Source organism: Triturus cristatus, chromosome 8 (assembly GCF_964204655.1).
Source record: "Triturus cristatus chromosome 8, aTriCri1.1, whole genome shotgun sequence".
In the NCBI taxonomy this organism is placed as follows: domain Eukaryota; kingdom Metazoa; phylum Chordata; class Amphibia; order Caudata; family Salamandridae; genus Triturus; species Triturus cristatus.
In genome coordinates, this window is record NC_140591.1 from 1555412224 (window position 1) to 1555429393 (window position 17170).

At 42.1% G+C, this 17170-nt stretch overlaps 1 pseudogene; it reads right to left on the reverse strand.

Annotated features, from left to right (window-relative positions):
- The window catches only part of LOC146806136 (uncharacterized), a 124836-nt pseudogene that overhangs the window by 18812 nt on the left and 88854 nt on the right, over positions 1-17170 (reverse strand).

Below are 17170 nucleotides of genomic sequence, written 5' to 3' on the forward strand. Positions count from 1 at the left end.
GTTAGCGCCAAACATAAGCTGAACTAGACAATGCAAAGCAGAAGCATTTCCCCTCCATTAGATCTGAGCATCTAATGCTAACCCCTCTTCATTTGATATGACTTTTTATATCTTTTCTTCTTTTACACTTCAAGTGCGAGTATATGTACCAGAACCCCAAACACAGGTAGCAGGTACATTTCTTTCTCATAAGAAGAATGAATAGAGACCTTCAAAATTTAAAGTTCCAGATACTGAACTAAATTATTCTGAACTCTCATTATGTTTTTTTGCAGTTTTTATGTGCACTCAAGACTGCAATATTTACGACTACGATTATGCACTTATGGTTCAAGATCCTATAAAGAATGTGTAGTGGTCTGGCCCCACGTATTCAGGTGATGAAGTAGATGTAGCTGAAGAAGTAGACGTAGCTGAGATGATTTTCTGTAGTTTATTAAGTCCATAAGTAGAAGTTACAGCAAGCTAGAAGAAGCCCCTCCAGGAGCTGCCTCCTAGCTGCTCAGCCCATCTTCCAACTGACACAGTCACATACCAGGCACCCAAGCATTCCACTAATGTCACTCACGCCAACATTCTACATGGAACACTCACACTTGCTGAGCAGCTAGGTACAGGATGAAAGGGAACATATTAATATGACCTGAGGATACTGCACATCCTCCCCCTTTTACACTGAAAGTTAATAAGACCCAAACTAAAACGAAGACAACTAAACACAGAAATGTACAAAAGATGTAAATAGTGCATAAACCCTGGGATGAATGGTAAAACCACATCACGAGAGGGAAAACAGACAAGCAAAGGAGGAAAGAAGGATGAAAGGATATACACACATACACCAACACCATCCTCCTCCTTTAATATTGAACAAAGAAAAGTTAAATAGCTTATGAAAAACTCACATAACAAATGAGCAAAACACACGTGAAAAGAGTAAAGAGGAAACGTACCCCAAGACTCCACACAATGGATGGACGACACACCAAATAAAGTGCTCCTCAGAAAAGGAGACTGTGGCCCAAACGCCACCCCTCATGTAAGGGACACTGACCCAAAACAGAAGAAGTGTAACAGGTAGTGTTGCATGGGACTGACACCCCAGTGAAACAGATAACGTTGCATGGGACTGACACCCAAGAACATGTGCAGCACGAGAACAACACAGATGCAGCACAGTGTAGCACATGCACACATTACATCGAGGTGAAGCACGGGGTGACTTACACACACTACATGACAATGTAAAAACACATGGTGAGGCACAGGGTGGCTTACACACTGGACACAGCAAGGTGAGACGCAGGGCGACTTACACACAACTTGACGTACAACGAAGTGGAGGGACTGACACCCAACACACCAACATAACAAAGGTGGGACTAACACCTCCTTTAAATTGTGTAAATGGGACTGACACCCATTACTAATAACATAGGTGGGACTCTCACGCCCGATAAACTGAGTAAATGGGACTCACACCCAAACTCAAAAGTCACACCTGAGTAACTAAACAGTGACTTATGATCTGTAAATAGGGCAAAAATCCATTCCAAATAACTAAATGTGGAGCACAACATTCAGAATGACCAACGTGCAGCACAACGTGACAAATACACACACACTTGTGGACCAAAGTGCAGCACAAAACAGAACAACAGCACAAGCAAGAATGATTATATTAGCGTTTAAAAAACTATAGCACATAGCTATTGTGAAACAAGCGCCGGTGAGCGACCTCAAACCTGAGCAGTGGGTACACTCCCAACTAGTGTACACCACAATACATATGATAAATTAAAATGCAAAGAAAAGCCAATAAAACACCAATGAAAAACAGCATGGTCCATAGACATAACTTTACAGTGTGTTCTGGAAATGTAAATAAATATGTGCATGTGTACCAAAATTGCGTCATCATAATACACATGTACCTCCTGTGTATCACAAGCTTCAACGCGTGTCTTTACTGCAGAGCATCCGACCTGCATGACACAGAAAATCCCAAACTGCTCCGTTGGTGAAATAATTGCCAAAATGTCCCAGTGCTGCAAAACGAAATAGTAGATAAATTCTGCAGAAGAAGAAGCGGACAGCTACCATGTTCTCCAACTGACACATTCTCACGCCGCTTCTCCTCAAATCAGACCAAACTCAGAAAACATGGTTGGCAAATGTTCAAAGCATAACACTGTGTTAGATTGAGCCAAACACAAAATGGCATCACATTGTAGACGTCTTGCCGGGTGGCTCCCCGTACGTCTGTGCATGTGGCGAGCTGATGCAGCGGAATGCAGGGAACAAGGAGGAACTCCATGGAGACGTCACAGGAATGCAGGTAAGACTCCACGCGGCTGGGAACTGCACGCGGACATGGAACAGCGCGTCTTCATTTTCAAAATGCTAATAAACAGTTGAACTGTCAAAAGTCCTGTGGGAAGCCCGAGTCCACAATAAACGTAATGAAATGAACTTACCCCCATACTTGGAGATGAATAGTGGATGGCCGAGAAACATTCCTTCACAACACTGCCTCCACATGAGACCAGCAACATTAGAAACTAAAACGACCATAACTGACTTTGTTCTTGCAAAGTAAAAATGTCCATAGCTGACTTTGTTCTTGCGCAGACCACTTATGTGTAGAGATCGCTTCTGGGCACCCATAGAGAGAATGGCAGCTCCTCCCCTCTAGCGCCTCTTCCCCTCTAGCGCCACAACTAGAAAGTCGCGCTGAGTTGACTGAGGTTAAAAATGCCGTAGTTCAACGTAGATGGCTCCACAAATCTTGCGCTGACACGGAGGTACCAGGATAAGGGAAACGATCTAAACCCACGGAAAGAAAAGATTTGAGTTTGAACACTGACATGGATGAATGCTTCATACTTGCTTCTAGGCAAATGCCAGTGCTTGACTCAGTGTATAGGGAGCACAGCTCAGACAGCGGTAGTTAACTGGCAGCCATAAGTATAGTTTGTACTTCTCTGCACAGCATCTACAAAATAAAGGAAAAGTCTTACTGTACAAGAAAAGAAAAATCACTCTGCGCAGCATCCATGACGTGTCTGGTAGCACTGTAAACATTTGTTGTGGTACTGTAGACGTTTGATGTGGTAATGTAGCCATTTGTAGTAGCGTAGGATCTTTAGCAAGATGTTGTAGATGTATAGAAAAAGATACAGCACGCCTCGGCTGGTCTGTCTGGTGTAGTGAACACTGGTGGGGCTGCGAGGCATTCTTAACTGGTTTCTTGCTTGACTGGTTTCTTTTCTTTTCCTTGAGTTTCTTTATACTTGTTTCTTTTTTTTAGTAGATGTAGTAGGTTCTTTCCTACACGTAGTCTTGCTGTACTCCACATCCTTATTTCGCATCCAACTACCTTTAGCGTGAGATGAGCTCCAGATCGTCACCATAAATGTAGTGGGCTGGCCCCACATGTTTAGGTGATGAAGTAGACGTAGCCAAGATGATTTTCTGTAGTTTATTAAGTCCATAAGTAGAAGTTACAGCAAGCTAGAAGAAGCCCCTCCAGGAGCAGCCTCCTAGCTGCTCAGCCCATCTTCCAACTGACACAGTCACGTACCAGGCACCCAAGCATTCCACTAATGTCACTCACACAAACATTCCACATGGAAAACTCACACTTGCTGAGCAGCTAGGAACAGGATGAAAGGGAACATATTAACATGACCTGAGGATACTACAGAATGTTTGCAGCATCTTCAGTCCCTCGGTACAGAACATTGTTGTCTTACCATTATTACATTTGTACGCCAAGCTTTTAGTCTCAGAAAAGCAGAGAATGATGCTAATTGTGGTGATCTCTGAACGGCCTGTGCTTTACCCACATTAAGTTTACAATTTGACTAATCTTCTTGGAAGCATGTATTTGAATCATGGTTTACTTTTTATACATTTATCTTATATGTGGTGTTTTTCTTGATAATTCTTGCATGTTTTATCATTGTTTTATTGATGTAATACCTGTTTATGACCGCACAGCTGAATAAAAGTTTTTGACCGACTGAATCCTCATTGAGCAGTGACAAGCACGAGAATGAGACTGAACATGTCAGAGATGAGAAATCAGTACAGGCTATGCAAAACATGGGCCCACAAATTGGTGGCAGCTATTGCAGGGATTTTAAAACAATTTTGTGCAATTTCTCTATATCACCCTTGACCCTTTTTCAGTGACAACTATTTGCCTTGATTGCTCCTGTGAAGTCTATTGGGTAGCGTTCAATCCAAAATCTTGAGAAGGCTACAAAGAGCATAAAACTTTGAAGCTCAACTCCTCCATGGATTAAACGACTAGAAACACATCACCACAACTTTACAAATGCTCCACTGGATGCCCATCACACGGATATTTGATTCAAAATGTAAAAATGTTCTGTTGTACATAAAAAACCATGCAAAATTGTGCATCTATCTGCCTTTCCAATGTCATAATTGTGAATCATTTGACCACACATCTAATGTAGCCCTTCTAAAACAATCACATACTCTTCTCATTAAATTAAAATGGTTTAGAAGTTATTGGCACCATCAAGGTTCCTCACTTTGGAAGGCTTTCCCTCTGCAGATGCTCAGTGTTGCCAACATGAAATATTTCTGAAAGCAACTGAAGACATGCCTCTTCCTCCAAGCATTTGATCCTGAATGATTTAATTTCTTACTATCTCTCCACTTACATTTTACTCCAGAATGCGTTTCTCCATTCCCTTCAATGTACCCACGCTCTAAAGCATCTGGGGTCATACGAGCACATCTTAAAAGCCTTAAATGAAATAAATACATGTCAATTGTGAATCTGTTTTACAGTGGCTTTGCCACTGCCCGGTGTCCTCTATTCAGGCTCATGCCCTAGAACTGGATTGATCCAAGGAAGATAGACACCAAGAAATCATCCAGCTTCATTGAGGGGAATAAGATTCTAAAACCAGTCAGCTGACCTACCATCAAACATGAGTTGTTTCATGGACTGGCCTTAAGGATTGCAGTCACCAAGTTTAGAAGAAGGTCCACTTCAGGTGGACTCTTTCAGTTCTGCAGAGTCTTTTCCTCGACCGGTGAACAACAACAAAAATCATGTAGAGAACCAGTCAGGGGGCTCGATGTGAGGTGGGTCATCAGCAGAAAAAAAACATGCTAGGTCTGCCAGAATGACAAAATGAGGAGCAGGACGACACATGACGTCTGCCTTTTAACATCAGGGACTTGCTGCTGGGGATCACTGCCGGCAGTCCTCCCTAATATTGGTAATCGTTGAAGGCTTGTTAAAATGTTAGTTTGCCACCAACTACTACTGGAAGGTAGATGGTGAAGTAAAGAAAAAGGACTACTTTCAGCTAAGTTTGGTTTGAATCAGCTTTAGTGATCAGTGTTCAAAGTCCAGTCTTTCCGCCTTACATTAATTGTAGTGTATATGTTCAACCTTAGATAAGGAGTTCCCTGACTAATCTCAGTCTATAAATGCCTATAGAAAAAAGCATGAGAATAGAAAGGAAAACATGCCACTGATGAAGTGAGAAATGTAAAATGCAAACAATAGTTATTAAACAAACATGAGACAAATGTACATATCAGATTGGGACGTTTTGTGAAACACTGCTCTGACTCTAACTTAATTCAGAGTCAGGGCTGTAGCTTAGTTGGTGAGATTCAGGGTGTGTGAAGCATAAAGTCCTAACTAAATAATAGTATGCCAAAGGGTGGAGGGGTGACCAAGATTTGGGATACACTGTTCCCATAAGCAGTGCCGGCTTTAGCACTGGTGGCACCAAGAGCGACATTTCTTTAGGTTCCTGCAGCCCCCAATTACCGCTTTCTACATGGATTCCCTCACTACCACTCTCCACCAGTGCCCCTCATCTCCCCTTACCCCTTCTCTCATTTACATTTCATTTGTTTTAAAGTGCTGGTTGGGGTTGGCTTTACTAATAAGAATGCATTTCTAACCAAATAAAACCTTTTCAGGAATATTTGCAATAGATAATGAAAAACTGGGGGAAAAACATAAAGTCCTAATATGCCGTTTGCATGTAACTCTTCAATGACAGTTCATAGGTCACTGTGCTACATTAGATTGTAACTTTTGAACAGCAAGTAACAGAAGGATGACTGTGACAACAGTAGTAGCCCTCTAAACTATCCACATAAATACAGTTATGTGATCTGAATATCACCAGAGTTATCATAGCATTTTTGTTGTTGTCTGAAATCTGCTGAACATGCAGGAAACTCTGCAGCAGCTGCATGCAAACCCATAAGTTATTTCTAAATGCCAGACCCCCACCCCACTGTCAGCAGCACGTGCGTCTGCCCCACTCACACCATCCTGAAGCTGGCCCTGCCCATGAGGAACAGTTTTAATATTGATTTGTATTTGGTGAGACTCTTTCTAAGTTCATGCCTAAGAATATAAATTACAACTTTTCAGTCAAAGGAGGATGATGAGAAAAACCAAGACCCGACCCAGGGCCCCCAGACCAAACTCTCGAGCCAAAATGCATTTATTTGGGGGGATGTCACACCCCATGTTTATGACAAATAGGATAAACCGTGATAAATAAACACGAATGAAGCTGGACACTGCTCGCTCCAGTGAGTTCTGTCAATAGGCGCTGATAATGGGAGATTGGATGGGTCTCACACGTTTGCGGTCTTTTTCTGCTTTCTGGGTTAAACAATGCATGTTTCCTTCTCAGCCACACGAGTATTACCACGTAGCATTCATTGCAGTCCTCTTTTAAAGGGCTATGTTTTTGTTTTGCGGTTTCGAGTGGACTGAGCAACAAACCTTTTATCTAAAAACATTTTTTACTAAAAAACGTAGTCTTCTGAAAAAAAAGTACTATGAAAAAGAAAAAAAATGGCCGCGAACTGCACGTGCGTTATGTACAGGCCCTGAAATTGAAAAACGTTAAAAAAAAATAATTATATAATATTGACTAACAGTCCAAGATAAATACATGCATTTCTGGAATATGGCCACATGATGGCAGTGCTGCCACGCGGCAGGAGTAAAGAAGCGTTCTTTGTTTGTTTTTGTCTGTCTAGGCACCGTGCTACGTCTATGAGGTAAATGAACCTATTTGTGGTCAACAACTAATTACTGTGCAAGATCGCCGACTAATAAGTGCGCTTAATTGGACGCATAAGGATGAAATGATAGCTCATTAACCCCTTCGCTGCTGCGGACATTCCGCTGCAGCGCTGGGGGGGGCAGGGGGGCAGCGCGGCGGGCCTGTGCTCATGACGGAGCCGCTCCGTCATGAGCCACAGTTGAGCTGTGCTCATGACGGAACGGTTCCGTCATGACTCCGCCCATTTGCGTTGTCGCCCCGCACAGGCGGGGAAACAGCGCCGCGCAGGCGGAGCGGCCGCCGACAGGATTGTCATGACGGAACCGTTCCGTCATGAGCACAGGGCAACCGTGGCTCATGACGGAACGGTTCCGTCATGAGCAGGGAAGGGGTTAAGCCTCAGCCTACGTTAGTAGCACAATTAATGTCCTTTGAAGTTGTCTTCCCCATTGTTCATTATCTCCTGAAAACACTGACCAACATGAGTCTTAAATACAGCCAGAGGCGCAACTAGAGCCAAATTTTGGGGGGGGGGGGCTGAGCAAAAATTTCGGGGGGGGGCTGAACTTTAAGCAATTGGCAGAGTGGAGCTGCAGGGGCTCTTAGAAGGGGTGAAACAACAAACTGTACTCCCCTTGGTCTTTCTTTGGGACTACCTCTAAGGAGGAACACACAAAATTGCCCAAAGGGATGGAATCAAAAGGATCTGCCACAGTGTTTAGGTTCATCTCCTTAAAAATGTTCTTTCTGGCAATGCTAGGATTAGCCCTTAGTGACTGCAGATTTTTGCAGAAAGTCACGACCACACAACCCTCAGCCGGGATCCTGAAACCATTCTTAAAGCCATCATACAAAGACTGAGTGGCCACTGTGTTGTTGTAAACATTCAACCATGACACCATTTCTTGCCCATTAACCAGAGGGGGGACTTTGTCCAATATTGGTTGCTCCATCCTGTTTTATGGGGCCACTATCCTTTGCCATTTGGAAGCACTTGGACTCAGAGTGTGAGAGTAGGCTGCAGAAATAACAACAGTGCTTGAATTTGCATGTCCCTGGCGCTCTGGAGCAAGACCTTTTATTGAAATCCCAGCATGACACCATCTTTGCCCCGACCACTGAATTTCTGGTTGCCCCCAGGTCTGCCTGAAAGGGCTGACTTAGGGCAGCCTCATCCTTCTGCAGCTTCATGAACCACAGCCATGTGATAATCTCAATCCAATCTCAATCTAAAGTGGGTCTAGTGGCCTTAATCACCTAAATTCTTTTTTTTTTTTAATGAATTTCTTTATTAGCATTTGAGAACATACAACACCCAAATTCTTTGTCATAATCCATGCTGTGCCTCCAAACTCATTGTGTGCAGACACTATCCTAATCTGGTAGCACACCAATTATGCCTCCCCAGTTCGGGAATTGCTCTGCCATAATTGCTTGAAAAATTAAGAAACCTTTTAACCAATTCATCATTGTCTCATCCGCCTTTTTCTTGTAAGGCATTGACCGCATTCCCTAGAATGTGAGCATTCTTTGCACCCTTTGCTCTCCTCTTGCCATCTGCTTTTAGCTCACACGTGTTTACATATTTGCATTTCCAGATCCTTTCCGTCACCTCTGTAGGCACAAGCCTGTCCAACTGGTCAAGCTCAGAATGCATATCCCCCAAACCAGTGCTTGGCAAAGGTTCCACCATACCTGCTGGAGAGGGCTCTGTGGGGAGAGGTAGGGTCACCCTCTGCTGCACCTGTCAAGACATCCTCTGTTAGAGGTGCAGACAACATCCTTACCTTTGAACGCCATGGCAAACACTATCCGAATTGCTGTGCAATTATTGCTGCTCAGCACTATGCTGTTGTTTGCCACTGGGACTGTAACTGCAGGAGAGCCCACTTGACTTTTGACAGCACTTACATTGCCAACTGGCACAACCTCAGAGGTGACCCGCGGTCTCTGCCCCCTTCCTTACTTGTCACTTGAACCCTACCGAACTTCTTCACTGGGGGAATGCCAACTGTGGTGCAACACCAGGCCTTTTCGGCCTTTCTACAAGAGCTACTGGTTCCACCTGCTGCACTCCTTGCAGGCCCTGTAGACGCAAGAACCTCATCCATCGCATCCATCTGGCGCTCCATCCTGAGCATCATTTCCGCCATATCAAAATCAGGTTGCAAACTTTTGCCACCCTTCATAGCCCTGCCTGACATCTTTGCCCAGTCCAATACACCCTTTTGCACCCCAGAAACCTTAGTGCCTCACCACTACCAACCACAAGAACAGTAAAAAACACTGCAATATACTGGCTTCTATATCCCCTACACAAGTATAAATGCTTCCCCAGTCAGCCCTATGAGCTATTTTTAATGGGCTACACAATGCTGATCCTTTCAAAACACTAGCCTTGCCCAAGAGCTCACACTCTACTACCAGTGTCCCGATCAAAGGCCAATTGCCTCACCAAATGCCCCCAAACAAATTTCTCCAAAGCAGGGAAACCAAAATTGCATCCATGCTCATGACTAAATGGCCGACAATGCATTTTACAGGTGTTCCAAATCAAAAAAGGCCAACTGCCTCACACAGAATGCCCCCAACACATTTCTCAAACGGGGTGCCATAATTGCTAGCTTGTCATCAGAAATGGCCCAAAAATGTCTTCTTATACCTTCCCCATACCTCAAAGCCTGTGCAGGCCGAAAGGCCCTCTGGAGCTGCCATCGAGAGCGCCCAGAACCAGCCAATCCTTGACTGCGGCCCTGACCGCAGGGCCTGGGCGAAATGCCCCACGCCCTGTGATGGTCCATGGCTTGTCACCATATCGTCGGCTTTTCCTGAGTGGGAGAGCCTTTGGCAGTGTTACATTTCTGCTCAAACCAACTCTCAAAGTGACATGGCTACTGTAAGTGACTTAAGTGTAAAAAAGGTAAGTACTGAGGCTATCAGTAAACCACTAATTGGGATCAATGCCAGATTATATTACAAAAATTAAGTATGGGCTATTGGCTGTCTTGCATTAGAAACAATCCTATATGTGAGGTGACCACTTTAAGCTTGACATCCTACAATGGTTGGAGATAGTCACAAGATACCAGAAATGGACACAAGATATAAGAAGCAGTTATCTTGAGCTCAATATATCCACTTTATATCAATGGTGACCATTAGGTTTCAGGATATGCTGTCATTTGGCAGGGAGGAGTTCAATTGCTGAGGCATGGTCCTCATTTGGAGAGGTACCCATCATCTGCCAGGGGGGCCCTACCCTATGTCAGAGTACACAAAATATTCAGAGAATTAGATGATTATGTGGCAAAAAAATATCAATGGTGGCAGTCTTCAGCCAGGAATGACTACTAATGACTGGGAAGGAAGCTATGTTTAATGGCAGATGGTGACCTTTGAGAGGGGTACAGTGTAAATACTAGCGTCACATTTCATGAACGAGCAAGCATATTGAACCCATTTTCCACCATAGGAACTAATACAATAGTCGTGGTTGGCACTTAACCATCACCTTTTAACATTTATTCGGATATGCAATCATGCTGCCCCAAAATGATAGCATTGTGAGTTTAGGAAAAGACAAGCAGTTTGCTATCAAATAAAAGTGATTCTTTTTTTTTTTTTTTTTTTTTTTTTTTTTTTTTTTATTGATTTTCACAGCAGCAAGTGAAGGTTGACCAGACACATTATTATCCAATTAATTATACAAAGACATAAATACAGCATGACAGGAAAATCGGATAAAGTACATATTATATTTTAACATTGTAACCATCCGTGAATAGGAGCCCAAAGTTTAAAGCCAAAATTCCTCTTTTTCGTCCCCTTTAGGCGAAAGACAGCATTCTCTAATTGATACAAATTCAACAATTTAATCTGCCATTGAGAAAATGAAGGGGGATCTGCATCAAGCCAATGCGAAGTGATGCAATATCTAAAAATAGACATTGATATAAACAAAAATCCCTCTTCCGCACTTGTGTACGGCCGAGCTGGATTAAATTGAATGCCAAGTATAACAAGATCAACAGACAGTGTTAAGGGAATATTCATTATTTGATTTAGAAACAGTTGAACTTCAGAAATAAATTGAGATAGTTTAGGACATAAAAAGAACATATGAATAGAGTTTGCACCAATGCATCCACAACGGTTGCACTTATCTCCAATATTCCCTTTCCATTTTGATAACTTGGCGGGAGTATAATATAAATCAAAAGTACTCATAAAGCTCTGGCTCTTTAGTGATCCATTAATTAATACTTGATTAGACAGAACTAAGATATCTAATACATCTATATTTTCAATATTCATCTCTTTTTGCCATTTCGCATTGCAAGATACAAGGTTATCTTCTAAGCCTTTAATCATTGCTTTGTATATCACCCCAATTTTCTTTTGTTTCAGGCAGCATTCTAATACCTCGTGTTTCTTAATTTTGTTAGAGTTCACCAAATTCTTTGAATTTAGGAAACTACGTATTTGAAGGTATTTGAAAAAATCTGATTTAGGCAAGTTATACAGTTGTTGAAGATGAGAGAATGCTATAAATTGTTCATTAGGAAAGAGATCCCCAATTTGACGAATATTACAATTTTGCCAACGCTGCATGATATGATCAGAAAAGATTAATGGCAACGATGGGTTATCATATAAGGGCGTATAGAAATTAAAGTTACTATCTAGATGAAGTCTTCGTTTACACATTTTCCATAATAAGAAGACTGTTTCCATTATCTTGAACCTTGTTTTCTTATAGTAACTTGGTTCTAGAAAGCGGACCAGGCATCTTTGTGCTTGACTACCAAGAGTCATTGTATAAATTGAAGGATATAAAAAATCCTCAAGAATTATCCCCTCAAAAATTAAGCTACTCATTAGTCTAAGTGATATCGCCAAGTAATATAAACGAAAATTAGGAATGCCCCAGCCACCCCGAAGCGAGGGTAAAGTACAGCTAAGTAAAGACTTCCTTGCTCTTTTATATCCCCATAGAAATCTAGAAGTTATCCTATCTAATTTAGTAAAAAAACTGGATGGAAAAAGTAGCGGTATAGTCCGAAAAAAATAAAGAAACTTGGGAAGGAAAAGCATCTTGACGACATTGGCGCGACCATACAAAGAGAGATGTAAGTTATCCAACCTCTCAAGGGACCTATTCGTAGCAGCAAGTACTGGATCAAGATTGAGCCCAACAATATCTTCTACTTTAGGTGACAGAATCACACCTAGATACAAAGCCGTCTTCGACAATGGCAAACCAGTTGGCGCACCAGCAGTAGAGTGAATCATCTGTGTTTTTGAAATATTTAATTTGTAGCCAGAATATGATCCAAATTCGGCAGCTATTTCAATAATCTTAGGAAAAGCGCGATTAATGTCTGAGGTCACTATCGCGACATCATCGGCATAAGCCAGAATCTTATACTCAATTTGGTGGATCGTCACAGGGGAGATATCATCATCTCGCAAAATTTTTTCCAGATATGGTTCTATATATAATGCAAATAACAAGGGGGAGCAGGGACATCCCTGCCTTGTCCCCCTCGTTATTGTAAGTGTTGTTGAAGTATCCGAAGCAATTCGTATGCTCGCCTTGGGGTCAGTATATAGGGCTTTCAAGGCTGTTATATATCTGCCTGGGAATCCCTTCCAGGCTAGGACAGACCAAAGAAATCCCCAGTCGACCCTGTCAAATGCTTTTTCAGCGTCCAATAACGCCACGCCGACTGGGGATCTCGAGGCCTGAGCCCAGTCTAGGAGGGTAATGATTCTTCTTACATGGTCCGTTGTGTCTCTATTTTTAATAAAACCATGTTGGGTTTTTATTACTAAATTGGGCATAAAGTCTTTTAGTCTGTTTGCTAATATCTTAGAAAAGATCTTGCTGTCGCAGGTTAGTAGAGAAATTGGTCTATACGACCCCAAATCCAGAGCATCTTTACCTTTTTTTTTGAATACAACTATAGTTGCTAATGACCATGAAGGAGGAGGCCTGCCTGCAAAAGCTTCTTGAAAGATTTTTAATAATTCTGGTTTCAAGATGTTACGGAAGGTACGGTAAAATTCTAAAGGGATATGATCCGGGCCCATCGCCTTACCAATAGCCAAACTCAATATCGATTCCTCTACCTCTTCCCATGTTATAGGGGCAGTTAGTGTTATAACTTGATCACTAGTGAGAGAGGAGGGATTACCTAGATTTGAAAAATAATTAAGCACATCATTCCTTATACTGGTACCATCATTTGATTTATTGTATAAGGATTGGTAAAAATCCCGGAATGCCCCTAATATGCCTACAGTAGACTCCTGAATTACACCATCTTGGTCTTTTATTTTGAGAATTTCCGTGATGGCAGCTTTTTGTTTCAACCTTTGAGCTAAGGTCCTACCCGTCTGTTCACTTAATTCGTAACAGTCTTTTTTAAATAGTTTATATTTTACCGCTACTTGTTCGGCCAGGAAGGAATAGACAATCGAGCGTTCCACAGCTACAGATTTCTGTGCTTCTTGAATACCAATACAATTTCTAATGCAGGAAGCTAGGTTTATTTCTGCAGAAGTAATTTTATCCAAAGCAGCCATAAATTCAGCTTTTTTTTTCCTTAAGCGATGTTGCGAGAAGCTCAAAGTCTCGCCTCTAATGATAGATTTAAAGGTGTCCCAAACTACCTGTATCGATGTAGATCCATTATTGTTCGCAAAAAAATCTTATATAGTCCCGTTCATATGAGATAAGTATTCTTGATCTAGCAATAGGTTTCTCTGAAATGACCATTGTCTCTTGTTATGATGCTCAAAAGAAGGGATTGAAAGCTTTAAAACAATAGGATTGTGGTCAGAAATAATTTGTGGTAAGACCTCTATACTTAAATCATCAAAAACCTTAGGAGAAATAAAGAAATAGTCTAAACGAACAAATTTACAATGCGGTGCAGAATAATAGGTAAAACCTGGATCTGTTGGTCTAAGTTTGTTCCAAACATCAATCAAGCCGTTCCCCAAAACTAAATTCCTAAGGGCCCTATAGGATTGAACCTTCCGTCCTTGGTGACACCTAATATCCCTTATATTACAGTTTGCTACAATGTTGATATTAAAATCACCACATATAATTAAAGGTTGATTCCAGTTCGCTAATTCACAATTAACAAAATTAAAGACTTCTTTATCGTCTAAGTTGGGACCATATAATGAACAGACTGTCATTTCTACTTTGTCTATAAAAATCTGTGCAATTCCCCATCTACCCCATTTATCACCTAGCGTTTTACCGCACTTCCCAATCCCTTGTTTTATCAAAATGGCTATTCCTCTTGTGGTTACCATTTGTTTAGAACAAACTAAGAGCTCAAGACCTAATCTTTTTAACAGATCCCTCTTACCCCAAGGAATGTGTGTCTCTTGAAGACAAAGAATATCAATATTCAGCAGGTGAATCAAATGACGTAAGACCCCGACCTTCCTATAGTCATTAAGGCCATTGATATTTAATGAACATATTTTTAATTTTCTCCCCATATTGTATTCTTAGCTGACATTTATAAATACATTTCTGCTCATGAAATTTATTTTTATATGCATTTCTAATATCTAGGTCAACCATTCTTGCTGCTTTACACCCCAAACCCCACCACCGAGACCACCCCCCACCCCCAGGTACAAGACCTTCAACCCACCCCCATCCCCATCCCCCCCCCACCATATGAGACTCAGGAATTCTCGGTTCCTGCTAGAAGAGGCGTTGCGTTCACCAGACTCCGCGTCAGTCGAGAAAGAGAGAAAGAAAGAAGAGAGAAAAAAAAAAGGGGGAGGGTGAGAAAAAAAAAAAGGGGGAAGAAGGAGAGACATCAAGAGTACTGTTCAGAGAGAGTAAATGTTCGCAATAAGTCTTCACAAAAATAAGATGAGACAGATAAGCCCTTATGCAAAAAAAGAAGAGCTTTACATTACAGAGTATCTAAATATTCTTTTGCTTTGATCTCTGAAAAAAAAAATTTTGTTTGGCCTTTCCAGATAGTCTTTAACTTGGCAGGGTTCTGCAAATAGACAAGGGCTCCCTTTTTCTGGAAATCCGAGATTAACTGCCTTAGATGCCAACGCTGGGTCACTGTAGCCTGACAAAAGTCCGGTCGAACAAAAAAAGAGCATCCTTTGGCAGTTGCTTTTTTATCCGGTCTAGCTCGAGTTGAAATGGCTTCTCTCGCCAAGAAATTATTAAAGCTGACCAGGATTGCGCGGGGATACTCAGCTTCACCCTGTCGTGGCTTCCTGATGGAAAAAGGGAAGCGATGGGCTCTTTGGATCTCTTTTGACCAGTCCCACTCAGTTAGATCAGGAAAGGCCTCGTTTAAAAGTCCAATCACAAACTGTCTGACCTCATTTCCCTCTTTCTTTTCTGGAATTCCAAGGAATCGCAGATTATTCCTACGGGCTTGGTTTCCAAGATCTGACAATTTATAAGAAAGATCATCCTTAAGGCATTTGACAAGTTCAAGTTCCTGCTTCTGGGATTTCATCTCTTCCTCTAATACTAAGATACGGGCCTCCGCTTCTGTCACTCTGTCTGCTGTTTCAGAGGAAAATGACTAAATGGCCGACAATGCATTTTACAGGTGTTCCAAATCAAAAAAGGCCAACTGCCTCACACAGAATGCCCCCAACACATTTCTCAAACGGGGTGCCATAATTGCTAGCTTGTCATCAGAAATGGCCCAAAAATGTCTTCTTATACCTTCCCCATACCTCAAAGCCTGTGCAGGCCGAAAGGCCCTCTGGAGCTGCCATCGAGAGCGCCCAGAACCAGCCAATCCTTGACTGCGGCCCTGACCGCAGGGCCTGGGCGAAATGCCCCACGCCCTGTGATGGTCCATGGCTTGTCACCATATCGTCGGCTTTTCCTGAGTGGGAGAGCCTTTGGCAGTGTTACATTTCTGCTCAAACCAACTCTCAAAGTGACATGGCTACTGTAAGTGACTTAAGTGTAAAAAAGGTAAGTACTGAGGCTATCAGTAAACCACTAATTGGGATCAATGCCAGATTATATTACAAAAATTAAGTATGGGCTATTGGCTGTCTTGCATTAGAAACAATCCTATATGTGAGGTGACCACTTTAAGCTTGACATCCTACAATGGTTGGAGATAGTCACAAGATACCAGAAATGGACACAAGATATAAGAAGCAGTTATCTTGAGCTCAATATATCCACTTTATATCAATGGTGACCATTAGGTTTCAGGATATGCTGTCATTTGGCAGGGAGGAGTTCAATTGCTGAGGCATGGTCCTCATTTGGAGAGGTACCCATCATCTGCCAGGGGGGCCCTACCCTATGTCAGAGTACACAAAATATTCAGAGAATTAGATGATTATGTGGCAAAAAAATATCAATGGTGGCAGTCTTCAGCCAGGAATGACTACTAATGACTGGGAAGGAAGCTATGTTTAATGGCAGATGGTGACCTTTGAGAGGGGTACAGTGTAAATACTAGCGTCACATTTCATGAACGAGCAAGCATATTGAACCCATTTTCCACCATAGGAACTAATACAATAGTCGTGGTTGGCACTTAACCATCACCTTTTAACATTTATTCGGATATGCAATCATGCTGCCCCAAAATGATAGCATTGTGAGTTTAGGAAAAGACAAGCAGTTTGCTATCAAATAAAAGTGATTCATTTAAAAAAAAAAAGCTAAATTCAATTTACCAAAACAAAAGCTCGATATTTTTCTAAAAACTAACACTTTTGTGCCGAACACATCATTTATTATAGCCTTATAGCCCGCCGTAGCGGCCTATACCGGCTATTGAAGGCCCGCTGCATCGTTAAAGGCCCGAGCCAAAGGCGAGGGACTTTAACAAAGCAGAGGGACTTTAAAAGCCGGTATAGCCCTGCTACGAAGGGCTATAAGGCTATTAGAACATTCTGCCACTAGAGGGCAGAATGTTCTAACAAAACAAAGCCTTTAGGGAGCACAAGGAGATTGAAATCCCCTCAGGCTCCCTTAAGCCTTTGTTCACAGCCACAACTGTGAACAAAGACACATTGGAATGTTGGCACTCCGGGCT